Raw genomic sequence first — 14,578 nt, 5'->3', positions numbered from 1 at the left:
AAGAATTTGCGGACAAAAGTTATATAGCATAATGTCATTGTTTTTTCAAAAGAATCCACCTCTTTATTCACTAACGCCCTATATGTTATAGAAGACATTGTCAAGAGCACCTCCACTAGATACTCAACAGCCAATAAACACAAGGATGTCCAATGGATATCTAAATCATGCAATTCGGATATTCATTGGACGTCCTTTGAAGGACAAAGGACATGGGATATCCCATGGATATCCGTTGCCACCAATTTGGATGTCCAATGGATATCCATATTTGAACGCCAAAGATTAAAGGGCTAACTCTATTAATCTTTGATGAACGCATTTTGGACATGAATTGTACCAAAATGGACAAACAATGGACATTCGATGGATATGTTGCCTGTATGTACAGCTGATAGCTGATGGATATTAACTGGACCAAAGGTTATATCTTTGAACTGGACCTTTTTATATGAAAACTGGGCTACTTATGAAGTCGATATGACGTCCTTAACTCAGTGGCGTTGCTAGATAATCAAAGCTGGTGCAAAAAGCAAGTTGTGACCCCTTAATAAATTTTTCTCTTGTAACAAAGTCGAAATATATATTTTCTACAAGCGTGCGCGTTCAACCTTTTTCCCGCACGCATTCCAAGTTGCAAAGAGTCACTTTCCCAAAACGTGCGGGAAAAACCCCTGCTATTTCTTTCCCGCACGCATTTGCGTGCGGGAATGGATTAGCAGGGGTTTTTCCCGCACGCAAATATTATAGAGTAAATTAAATTCTATCATGTTTCTATGCATAGAACGTCAACGATGAGAAACCCATAGTAATGACATGCAGAATTACGTCTGTCATTATATATGAATTAATCAAATATTATGATCTGTTTCGTGAAATGGATATATTTATATATTTCAAGCGCTTGTAGAAAAAATATTGTTCCTAACTCTTGCGTAAAGTGTCTTGCCCGCACTCAACTGCTTACCCGAACTCTGCTTCGCATCGTTCGGGCAACGGCAGTTTCGTGCGGGCAAGTATATTATTATTATTATTATTATATTACAATAAAAGTGGAGGTAAACACCTATACACTCAAAAAAACAGCGAAAAAAAAAGTATTCTGCTTACAAACTAGTAGCCTACACCTTAATATGATGAAACCAAAGTGACAAAAAAAAAAGGAAAAAGAAAAAACAATTAACTCTCAACCCGCACAGGAAAATCCCTCCTTCCACCGATCATACCCGTTTTTAAACCCGTTCACAGATGTCGCACCTACCACCTCCCCCGGAACACGATTCCAAACATTGAAGACTCTGTTGGAGAGAAAATGCATCCGGCAAGTGGTCCTGAATGGCTCCTTGGCCAACTTGTAGCTGTGGCCACGAAGACTGTTATTATTCAACGTGAACAAGTGCCGAAGATCCACGCCAAAAAAATTGTGCACCGCTCTAAACGTCACCAACATGTCACCCCTGGTACGCCGGTCCTCGAAGGTGGACAGTTCAAACAACCTTAATCTTGTGAGGTAGTCGGGTCGAGCGTGGAACGAAAATTGGATCCTTGTGCACCACCTCTGAACCGACTCAAGAAGTTCAGAGTCGGACTTCAGTTTGACCCACCATACTGGTCCAGCATACTCCATGAGTGGTCTCACATATGAAGTGTACAGCAACCTTGCAACCTGGATACTGCAGCCCCCAAAAGTTTTATGAAGGAGGTAAGTGGTCCTCTTGGCTCTACCGCAGACCTCAGCGATGTGCTCCGACCAGTCTAGATCAGAGTTCACGAGCACACCAAGATCCCGATGACTACGAACCTCGGTAAGAAATTGTCGATCCAACGTATACTGAATCCTCTGATTATTCCGTCCAATGTGCAGCACACAGCATTTGGCAACATTAAGAGGCAACTGCACTACTGCCCACTGCACTAGCTTGTCAAGGTCCAATTGTAGCTGGTTGGGAGAAAGTGAAGGAGCTCTGTACAACTTTGCATCGTCAGCGAAGAGAAGGCAACATGAGTCAAATAGACTGGGTAGATCCGACGTGTACAGTAGAAAGAGGATAGGACCTAGAACGGAACCCTGAGGAACTCCACTTGTGACTTTCGTAGCAAGATCGGAGAAAACACCACCAACCCTGACCCTGAATGTTCTATCGTTGAGGAATGAATCAATCCAAGAGAGGAGTTGTCCTCGTATTCCCAAGTGCTCCAGCTTATGAATGAGGTGACGGTGTGGTACTTTGTCAAACGCTTTTGCAAAGTCTAAGTATATAACATCAATGGGAATATCAGCGTCTATAGATTTGGTCCAGTCATTCACTGCCACGAGGAGATTCGTAAGGGTAGAACGACCCGGAAGAAAGCCATGTTGTTGATCAGGTATCAATTTGTTAGATACTGCAAATTCGAGAATGTGTTCAGTGATTATTCTTTCGAGAACCTTGGAGACGGAGGATACGAGGCTGATGGGGCGGTAGTTTGAAGGGGAGGTCTTATCCCCACTCTTGAAAACAGGAGTTACAGCTGCTGAGCGCCATTGAGAAGGAAGAGTCGAAGTGAGAAGAGATTTCTGGAACAAGAAGTAGAGGGGTTCTGCGAAAGCATCAGAACATCGGGAAAGAAGAAGACATGTAATATCGTCACTTCCTGGAGCTGCGGAGACGTTCAAGGCTGAAAGATGCTTCTTAACGATGTCAGGGGACAAGGGCACATCTCCTATGGAGCAAGAACATCGTGGAGTCCGCAGGAGTCCTCAACTAGAATATTGGCACACTCAGAATTGTTACTGCACAGCACTCCAGATGGATTTCTCACGAGAGGAACAGAGACTCTGCTATCCAACGAGTTTCGAACGTACTTGAAGAACTTCTTTCTGTTTCCCTTCGACACCAAATCACTCTCAAACTTGTTCTTGGCAGCCCGGATAGATGACGTCAAGTGGTTGCAGTGAGTGCGATAATTGCGGTAATCGGACTCAGATTTACTTCGAGTGAAGCGTTGCCAAAGAGACTTCTTCACCCTGATGGACCTGAAAAGGCTGCCTGTTATCCAGGGTTTCTTTGAGTTCTGTTTCACTGAGAAAGATCGTGTGTTGGAAGATACAGCATTCTGGACGATTGTTAGAAATCTCTCCCAGAGAATATCGATGTCATCATCAACAGAGAAGAAATCCGACCAATCATAAGACCTCAAAATCGAAGATATTCCATCGTAATCTGTCCTTTTGGAAATTTTGATATTTTCTTTAAGTTGTACAGGGATAACAAAACTGCAGCTCAGATCTTAAGACCACGTGATCCGATTTACCGAGTGGTGACATATATAGTAGATCTGACAGGAGATTGCTATCAGATGTGATGATGAGATCCAGTGTTGAAGGAGTCTGAGCATGCCTGTATCTGGTGGGCTTGAGCACTATCTGTTGGAGTCCAGTTCTGAGAATGAGGTCAGCGAATGGATATGATGGTGAATTTGCCGAGGGGAGTCTGGTGAGGGGCCATTGTATATCAGGGCAGTTAAAATCACCAGTTACTAGGATATTGCGGCACGAATGTGTCATTTCCTCCAGAAACTCAGTGAGTAACTTGTCCTCCACACAAGGACGAGGCCTATAAATGCAAGCTATCGTAAAAGATATGTACTGATCTGATACGTCGATAAATATGTTGTCTATTCCGTGCCAGTCCTTGTGAAAAACTGATATTTTAAAGGAATTAATGATATCATCCTTCAGGTAGATGCAGACCCCCCCGTAGCCTATAGTTCTAACACTGTCTCGACGAAAAATAGTATAGCCTGGAATGTGACAAGCTCCATCAAAAACAGCAGCGTGTAGCCAAGTCTCTGTTATGAAAATGATAAACGGTTGTAATATTTGGACGGTAGCAATCAGTTCGTTGAATTTGGAGAGTAAGGAATTGGCCACGAATTTAGATTAACTTTTTTGAATCGGATTCAGTTTGGAACTTGCCAATCGATGTTATAACTGGTCTGCCCCTTTTATATATATATCACTTTCAGCACTTGATAGGAAAATAACTATTATATGTATGCATATGCAATATCCAATTGTGGATAAAAAAGAACAGTTGAACACAAAGTATATAGATTATCCATGTACAAATGTTTACTTATGTGTTATAAATAAAACAAACTGGTTGTTTTTTAACACATTAGTTAACATTTGTACATAATCTAGCCTTATTTTTCAAGAAAGAGCCAATGACTTCAGCCACCTAGACGTCAGCCTTATTTTCTATTGATAATAGCTTGGCTATTATAATAATAATATTCCTGCTTAAATATACACAATATAAGTACAAGCTCACGGAGCTTCTGGGGGGTACTTCGGTGCCTATGGAGAATCAGGATAATATAATGATATGATATATACAGAGTGTTTCATGAGTAAACGAACAAACGAAATCCTTGCATAGAGGACGCCGCATTGATGCCTTGTTCAAAAACATCTCATATTAGTTGGGGAGCCGAAGAGGGAAATTCCGGATTTACTCGAGCGTGTCAGATTAATACAAGGAGAGATACCTTTTGGACCCTGTAGAGTACCTCTACCAAAAATAAGACCTGTATATTGGGGGAATTGTCTAGGACAGCCTCACAGCCTGTCAGAATAGTAAAAAAAAACGATCATTGTACAGGGTGGGCAAATTTCGATGTTTTAGCACTACAGCTTTTGAACCAGTGGAGATAGACGAAATCTGATACCCCATTCTCGTTCTCTTTTTCTGAGAAACTAACAAGAGTAGTAGTCATTTTTGGCCACCTTCTTTTGTTTTCGAGTTATAAGCGAAAATTGGAAAAATGGCGATTTCGAAATAAATTCATATCTCCGCTAATTATTATATAACATTATACAGGCACTTTTTTGAGTAGAATCCAGTGGCGTGCTCGCCTTTTTAGCAGGATTTTTAATTACGAAGCTATGACCCAAAGTTATGTTTTTTTAAATGGGAACACTAGATTTCTGTGCAATTTTTTAAAAGCTTAATTTTTACTGATTTCAAAAATATATAACATCATATGGTTTGCATCAATATAAATAATAAAAAATGGTCAAAAACCTTTTTTCTCAATATTTCTATGGTTTCAACTTCCGTTGAGAATAGAAAAATGTAGCATCTTATTATTACCACAGTCCTTTCATTTCTATGCTTCTTACCCAATTTCTCCAAGATTCAAATTTTATGAAAATTGATAAAAAGCATAGAAAGAATGACATTGTCGGAAGGAGACTGCTCTTATTATAGGAAGCTCTATTTTTCTGTGCTCGTCAAAAGTTGAAACCATAGAAATATTGAGAAAAAAAGGTTTTTGACCATTTTTTATTATTATATTGATACAAACCATATGATGTTATATATTTTTGAAATCAGTGAAAATTGAGCTTTCAAAAAATTGCACAGAAATCTAGTGTTCCCATTTAAAAAAACATAACTTTGGGTCATAACTTCGTAATTAGAAATCCTGCTGAAAAGGCAAGCACGCCACTGGATTTTACTCAAAAAAGTGCCTGTATAATGTTTTAGTTTCGTAGCTCTATCATCAGTATTAGCGGAGATATAAATTCATTTCGAAATCGCCATTTTTCCAATTTTCGCTTATAACTCGAAAACAAAAGAAGGTGGCCAAAAATGACTAGGTACTACTCTTGTTAGTTTCTCAGAAAAAGAGAACGAGAATGGGGTATCAGATTTTGTGTATCTTTTCTGGTTCAAAAGCTGTAGTGCTAAAACATCGAAATTTGCCCACCCTGTACATATACTCGAGCGTGTCAGATTGAGGCATATGTGGCACAGGACGAACATGACTTACTTTATGATATGTGGTTAATTACATGTTGAAAAGTAGGTATATATTCTCTTAAACTGACAATTTGAGCGTTACGAAAATGTGTGGGAGGCCGCCAAAGTTGCAAATTTTGAATTATCTCCTCCCCTGTGCTTCAAATCCTTCCCGCATTCATTATAAAAGTTGTAGAGCATAACATTTCCTACAAATTTTGTCTCAAGCAATTTTAACTACGTTCAAACGTTTTCGATGAGATATATGGCGATCAATGTACATTAGACTAGGTTCTACATTGACCTTGGCCTTTCGTATGTGTAGCTAAGCTCCTCGCCCTTATCGCCCTATAACTCGAAAACGGTTAAAAGTAGGCAAAATTGCTTCAGACTAAAGTTGTATAGAATTTTATTATCTACAATTTTTATAATGAATACTGAAACGATCAGAAGTATAGGCAAGGAGATATTTTTTCATCATCTTCAAAGTGTCAGATTAAGAAAACCCCCCCTGATTAGTGTCAGACTAATGGGTCAACACGTCTACAACACCAAGATAAACCATTTGTTTGAAAATCTGACCCGTTCGAGTATGTACAAGTTAAATTTTTTTTCATTTTCAAAGGACCGCTGTAACTTTGCGTCAAGTCCAAATTGTCAGTCCCTTGAAAAGTAGCTTCCGTTGGGTCGAATTAACATTTCTTCCAAAAATATGACACGTTCGAAAAATTTTTCGTACTGCCAGCACCACCGCGCAAACTGTCAGATAAGCGTGAATTCATTATCAGAGACACGTAGGGCATAAACAATATCTTAATCTGACGCGCTCGAGTATGTACACCTGACGATTTTTTTCACATCTTTGAGATCCTGCATACGCTTTCCCCACCGCTGAAAGTGCATACTTCATGAAACTCCACAACTATATGATATGTGTGTCTTAGGTGCGTTCCGCTATAGGCTATCACTCTTGATATTTTTGATCGATTCGACTGAAAATTTATTATCAGGTTGAAGTTGTTAGTTTCAATGAAACAAAACATTTAAATTTGAAAAAACTCAGGACCCGACTCATTGAGTCAATATTCAAATTCAAACTCTTGAAAAACACCCGGTTTTTCATCCTAATTTTAATATTTTTACACACTAGATTGCTCTGTACAGTTCACAACCGTTACAAACCACTCTACGTACAAACCTATTGTTTTGTAGTCAAACGCATCTCGAAAAAACAGCCCTGAATAAAAATGGATTTGGAAATGTGCAACTGACTTTTTTATCGAAATATGGCTTGCTTTTGTTTTTGATATTTAAAGCATATCTGGTTATTCAAATTGTCCTTTACAGTGATAATAAGCTTTATTATTGATGACTAACAAAGGTAGAAATAAGAAACTACGTTATCATGAAAAAAAATCATTATGAGGGATACCACTAATAAACGGTCTAGGTCAGGGGTCGGCAGTAATTTCAAGTGGGGTCCGGATGCAATGATGAAATTTTATGGAGGTTCGAGTTCTAGAAAAACTTATAACTTTCTTTTATTTTTATTCTGCCACATTTAAGTAATTATATAAAATAGAATAATGTAGAACTAATGTGAAAAATTACAGCGGCGGTCTTGGGCCAATTTCTTATAGTTTGGTTGGAGCGAGGTACAGCAAATGCGAAGGGTGTCTTCAAGATGGGCGTCAGTTAATCTTGAACGATTTTTGTTCTTTATAAAATTCATTTTGGTGAAAGATGATGCGCATACATATGTCGATCCAAACATAGTTGCCAGGTGGATAGCTAGTTTTTTGCAATTTCCATAAATTTCTGGAACATGTTTGCCCCAAAATTCTTCTGTGGATGCTGTTTTATACATTTTCAAGGAAATATCCTCTTGCGGGTCAATCATCTCCAGTTGAAGTGAAAGCCTTGAAATATTGAATAACTTTGCAGCCACTTCAGTCCATTCTGCCGCTGCAGCAATTCCATAAGGTGATTTGAGGAATTGATACAGTTTCCTATCTCTGCAAAATCCTGGAATCTCGTTGCAAATTCATTTTTGAGGTCAGACAGTAACCTCAAGAACACCGCAATGTCCCCTTCAGAATTCCTGTTTTTGTGTTCAAGAACTATTGGGAAATTAATGAATTCTCGTCGCGCAATATCTTCCTCAAAGATATCCAGCTTTCGACAAAAAGCAGAAACACTTTGTATGAGATCACATATTAATTTCCCATTTCCTTGTAACTCTGTGTAGAGCTCATTCAAATATTTCAGAATGTCTTTCAGAAAACCAACAGCTAGCATATTGCGCTCGTTCGTTATAAAATTCAGGTGCTTTCTTGCTTCCTGTTTATTTAACTCTTGTAAAAAGAAGATCACTTCTTCTTTTATCAGCCAAAACCTTTCAATAACTTGACCTTTACTCAGCCAACAAACATTGTTGTGTTGCTGTAAGTCAGAAACGTCGACTCACATTCAGAAAGAAACTCCTTGAACTGTCGGTGATCAATTTGATCAAGCTGTCCATCACTTCTTTCAGTGTGTAACACAAAGTTTTCCACAAAGGGCTGTTTGGTGAATTATGCACTGATAAGATTTAATACGTGCATTCTTATCCCGGATTCGCTTTACCAACACTTTTTCTTTGCCAATCATCGCTGGGACACCGTCGGTTGAAATCGATACCATTTTATCATAACTCAAGTTGGATTTTGTGATGAATTTATCAAATGTCTTGAATAAATCTTCTCCTAGAGTGTTACCTTTCAACGGCAATATTGCTAGCAATTCTTCCCTGAACACTTTATTTTCATGGTCGAAAAATCTGACGAAAATAGACATTTCTTCATCATCAACAATATCACATGATTTGGCAAGTGCTATAGCATATCAAGGTGCTTTTTAAAGAAGTTCGAGCGAAGTACTTTTGATATTATTAGCTAAAATTTCAGTGCTTCTTGTATTACTTCTGGACGACAGTGGAATACTTTGAATTGTATCGGCAACATCTTTTTTCTCTTCAAATAAGGCTTGGATCACTTCCAACATGCATTCTTTCACTATTTCATAATCTGAAAATGGTTTCTGGTGTTTGTTAAGTGTCCAGCAAAGACGCAACGCTGCTTCTGTGGCCTTTTCTTGCTCGCTCATGCAACGAGCTACTATGTTCGTGCAATTTTCGTAAGAACTTAGGAGGGCCTCGAGTTTTTTTTCGAGCCTCACTGCCAAGAGGAAAGTTCTTCTGAAATTGCTGATGGGTTGTTTCGTAGTGTCGCTTTAAATTAGCACTTTTAATAATTGCGACGGTCTCATTACATATCAGGCAAACTGGTACTGCCTGAGGCCTATCAGGCAGCGTGAAACAGTATTGTTCAGTCCACTCAGTCAAAAACCTTCTATTTTCGCTGTCCATCTTCCGTTTTTTAGAATCCATATTATTACGTATGAAACGTTTCTCCTTGATCTCTTCTAAAAGAAATGGTTCTGCAACAATCTACAAACGGAACTACGCTTGACGACTTACGAAGAACCGCCAATCCACTCCATTGCTTCCTCACCTGCGCACTACCAATTTCACTTGCCAATACGAATCGTTGGCGGGTAAAATAGTTCAGGAATGCATTTCGAATGAATCAAAGTAGAATCAGAACCAGAAGTTATAGGTTTTGGATTAAATGTTGCTTTCAAACGTATGAGAGTAAGGCGAGTAGGGACAAAATTCAAAAAGTTCAAAATGAAAATATGTATAAAACAATCAAAACTCAACAATATTTGACGGTCCAAGTTTTACCCTCTCGCGGTCCGGATACGGACCGCGGTCCGCCTGTTGCTGACCCTAGGTCTAGGTTGTGAGACACCGTCGGACACGCGTACACAAAATTCTCTACCGCTGAGAAACGCCTCGATCCATAGTAGAAGTTTTCCTCTGATTCCGAGATGTTCTAGTTTAGTAAGGAGTCTTTTAAAAAGAACTCGATCAAATGTCTTCGAAAAATCCAGGTAATCACGTCGATAGGGATGCCGGCATCAAAAGCCCTTGTCCTGTCATTTACACAGTGTAGAAAATTCGTGATTACAGATCTACCTGGTAGGAAGCCATGCTCTGTTCCTGCGGAATAATATTATTGTCGAGCAAAAACTGATTCAGTATCACCCTTTCACATATTTTAGATGCAACAGCTGTCAGACTTATTGGTCGATAATTAGATGGAGATAGTTTATCACCTTTCTTGAAAATAGGGGTCACCAATGCTTTCAACCACGAAGAAGGTAGTGTATGTGAACGAAAAGACTTTTCGAATATCAGAGCAAGAGATGCAGAAAGCGGAACAGAGCAATCACCCAGATTCTGGGTGAAAAATCATCTGGTCCGAGTGAAGACGTCGCTGTCGCCTTTATGATCCTCAGCTCTCTCAACAAGCTCTCGCGAGAACGATACATCGAAAAGTTCAGACTTGCAGCGCGGACACTTCACAGCTGGGATCGCTCCACCAGACTCAACAGAAAATGAGGCGCACCTGCACCGGCCAGCACCTCCTCTGATACCTGACAGTCATCCCAGACGGTTCCAGAAAGATTACTAACCGAGGGAACACTGGGAACAGTCACCTTAGTACTAAAAAATGACCACACGTACTTATGAAACTTCCTCTTATCTTTAGAAGAGACATATGGGATATCATTGCCTCGTAACTCCTCTTGGCAAGGCTGATGGACTCCGATGAGCAGCATAGTCATCAGGTCTTCGTTTGTGGCGAATCATATTACACAATCTGCTATCAATCCAAGATTTGGTGCAACTGGTGAAAATCTCCCTCACAGAGCTATTGGCCTGTACAGCAGAACTCAGGATGTCAGAAAACACACCCCACATATCATCGACCCTCCATACATCGACCCCCAGAACGTGGGAGTGGGAGACGCTCACCATAGATAACCTCACTCCAATTGATGCCTTACAGTTTCCTGTCATAGATTCTCATAGTTGATAACTTTGACAGTTCTCCTAATCATTCTCTCAACCGAAGGAACGGTGAACTGCATTCTAGTTTTGGGGGTGATGTGGTCTGATCTGCCGAATGGAGGAAGATATACGATCTCTGAGATTAAGTTATCGATATTTACTAAGACGAGATCGGGCAATGATGGGACCTGGTTCTGTCGATATCTTGTTGGTTTCAAAATGAGTTGCTCAAAATTAGAGTCTTGCACCAGTTTGGTAAAAGGAAACGAGGGGAACAAAGACGAAGGAAGGTGGACCAGAGGCCAAACCACGTCAGGAAGGTTGAAATCTACAGTTGTTACACTCAGAAAGTTGAGTCAAATGAACAATCAGGCAGAATCATAGGCACAAGGTCGAGGACGATAAATACAACCAACAGTGAAGGAAAAGTCCCTGTATTCAAATTCGATGAAAATGTTATCTATGCTAGGAGTGTCAATCCGAGAAGTATGTATAGTTGAGGTGTGAGTAATTTCTTGCTTTACATAAATGCACACTCCACCGTGACCAACTGTCACCCCTGAACAGTCGATAGCCTGGAATGTGCACCGCTGAATCGAGTACCTATGTTAGGGCGAAGCCAAATTTCATCGACCAAACTGAAGGGATGATGAAGATGCGTAAATGCCAGGAGTTCACGGTGTTTAGAACATAAGGACTGTACGTTAAAATATACGACTGTCCACTCAGAGAGGTGGCCAATCAGTTTTTCGGAATTCTAATCTGATTTGTGCTAACAATAGCCGGTGAACCATTGATGTATTTAATGGTCAGATTCTTCTCTCCAGCAGACTCCCTGGATTTCAATTGAGTAAGAAGCATATTCTGTTCTGCGATTTGTTTAGGTGTTTTATCATCGACCAATACGATGTTGTCATAATCTGGAAAACTCAGCAAATTCTTCTTTTTCCGCAATAGTATTGGAGAACGTAACCTTCAATAAACGCGGTCGAGTTGATTTAGTTTTGCCAAGCCCCGATGTCCTAACAACAAAGGTTTTTGAGTTGGAATCAATATTAATTCCTCAAGACATCCACCCCACATTCATATATTCATCAGGGGACTCTGGTTCGGGAACAATTTTTAGGATAACATTGAAAGAGCGCTTGACACGACCAAGAATCTCAGCTGATTCAACCTGGATAGGAAGAACATTGGAATAAACTATATAGCTGATGCCGTAGCGTTGTTTTTCGAAATAATCTTGGTTGATTGCGTGGATATCGTTGATGATAGAATCAACATTTTGGAAGCAAGAGCAGCATAAAAACCATCAAGAAGGTTTACTCTGTTTTCGCATTCGGATATTGCAATTCGATGGACATCAAGTGTCTGCGTATGATTCTCCAGTGTTTCCCTATATTTTGCAAGTTCATCAAATATGGAAGACTGATCCTTTCTGATAGACTTCATGTCATCAGCCATAGCTGAAATCTTACTCATAAGGAGTGAAAAATGTTCCATAGGTTGATCGTTACCAGAAGATAGGGAGCGTTTACGTGTATCGCATCCTGTACAATTCCATTTAAAGTTGGATTCTTTAAAGAAATTAAGTTCTTTGGAAGAAAGCTGAGCTCATTATTGTGGGTGCACGAATTTACATCCAGAACACTGAAGTCGACCACCATATCGATGACCGGCCCAGAGCATATCGGACAATTACCCGTCGTTGTGCCCCCTCTTAGTCTTCCTCAATTATAAGGCCTATAGAAGAGTCTTAAACAGCCATCCATCCATCCATTGCTGTATCCCGTTACCTCAATTGATGTACAACTCGCGCGTTGCAAGACTTCTGCATTCGAAACTTTGTGGAACCATCTGATGTGCATTATCTGTCTTAGATGATGTTGTTGCGTTTATTCAAGCTGTTTAATATGTCGCCTGTAGGGCGTCCAGCTTTCGCTTCCGTAAAGAAGCGTTGGGAGGACGACTGCTTTGTAAACAGCTGTCTTGGTCTTCAGATTGAAGTCGAGATTTTGAAATACTCTGTCCTTTAGCTTCCAGAATGCCCGTGATACCGAATTGATACGGTTTTGTATTTCTGTGTCTAGATTAGCCCTAGTATTTATGAAGCTTCCCAAGTATTTGAACTGATGGACTGTTCTAGGGTTTCATTCTCCAGGCTGATATGTGTTTGAAGGCTTTCTGGGGGTGGGGGAGGAGAGTCTTAAACAGAAAGAGTCGGCCGCGGACAAAGAGGAAAAGGTTTATAGAGGAAAAAGAGATGTACAGGATTATTGAGATATAAAACGCGATGTATATGAACCGAAAATCGCATCAATCCCACATCAGGTGCAAGCCCAATGAACCAAAGATTATAGAGTTATGTATAACTACTCTTTAATCTTTGCACCATAGAGAGTCTCTGTTTTGCACTGAACGAAAAAGATAAGCGGCTGACCGATAAAGGAGGGGGAAACGCATTCGCGATCAACTCACACCGTCGGCGAGAGTCAATTCTGAGAGATGAAAGTATGCAAATTTTACCCTTAAGAGCACTCAAAACAAATATGATACAAGATCAGATATTGAGCAACTTAACAGGTGAAAATGCAATAACTTACTACAACGGGCTGAAGAAGAAACCTTGGTGAATCTCCACTGGTTTGGTAGCAGAAGGGGGTTCCAAAGGGAAGGGAAACAACAAACTAACCTCCCTTCCGTAAAAACTGATAGAGAAACTTTTTTTATATTTATATACCATTGAAAAGGTATTAAAGGATTAATTAGCAGGGGTCCTTCTTGGAAAGGATTTGGTTCCAGGCTCAGGATTTTGAAAGGCCTAGACGATCTGAATTCATCATAAGACTAGGCCAACAGCTCGTGAAAGACCCTGTAGATATACCATCTGCAATTCGGCTCAGATAGTCCCCGTTTCAGAGATGGTAGATAGCATAGACTAACTGAGGAAATTTCGGGCTTTCCTAAAGTATGTGTTTTCTTACTTACTTACTTTTTTTTCATTGAGTGATTCAATATTGAACTTTTCCTGGGTAAGGCCTTCTGGCCTAATGGGTGTTATCTTTCCCAGTGAAAGATTGTAATCTGAATTTCTGTTAGCAGCAGTCAAAGATCTAACTTCTAAAATCTGCTCGGCATGGAAGATCTATCTAAAATAATGTAATCAATTATAGATACTTTTTGTCTGTTTCTTTGAAATGTTTCTTGTGTTAAATTTTATGCTCGAACTGAAATATTAGTTAGTCAGTAACAAAATAGCCAAAAATACGATTTAGAGGTACATACTTCGACAACGCTTTTATAGTAAAGCACTTAAAGCAGTCAACACTGTAACACGCAGTGATAACGTATCAAACGACATGGTTAGATAGGTAGATAGATATTTATTTCAATTTAAGAATTATTGTACATTGAAATAAGATTGGCATGTGTCAAAATTACAATTCATCAAGCCTATATGAATTCCATACAATGTTAAAGTAATAAGATGTATCTGCTTGAAATGATACCGGTATGAGGATTTTAAATAATTTCGAATATGAACTTGTCCATGATGTTACCAGTAAACACAGGACATCTATAAGAGGTCCATAATTGGTACACATGGACATGGACATCCTTTTGACATCCATTGTACATCCATTCATGGACGTACTTTGGATAACCAATATTGGATATCCATTGTACACTCATTCATGGACGTACTAGGGATATAATGATCTGTTCTTAATTATTGAAGTATTTTATCACCTGAAATGGATACCCATATCTTGCCGAATATCAATTATCACCAAAATCGAAGCTTACTTTCTTCCGTCATTGAATAACTGAA

Source organism: Coccinella septempunctata, chromosome 2 (assembly GCF_907165205.1).
Source record: "Coccinella septempunctata chromosome 2, icCocSept1.1, whole genome shotgun sequence".
NCBI classification, from domain to species: Eukaryota; Metazoa; Arthropoda; class Insecta; order Coleoptera; family Coccinellidae; genus Coccinella; species Coccinella septempunctata.
The sequence above is the reverse complement of the archived record's forward strand: the minus strand, read 5'-3'. Positions refer to the sequence as shown.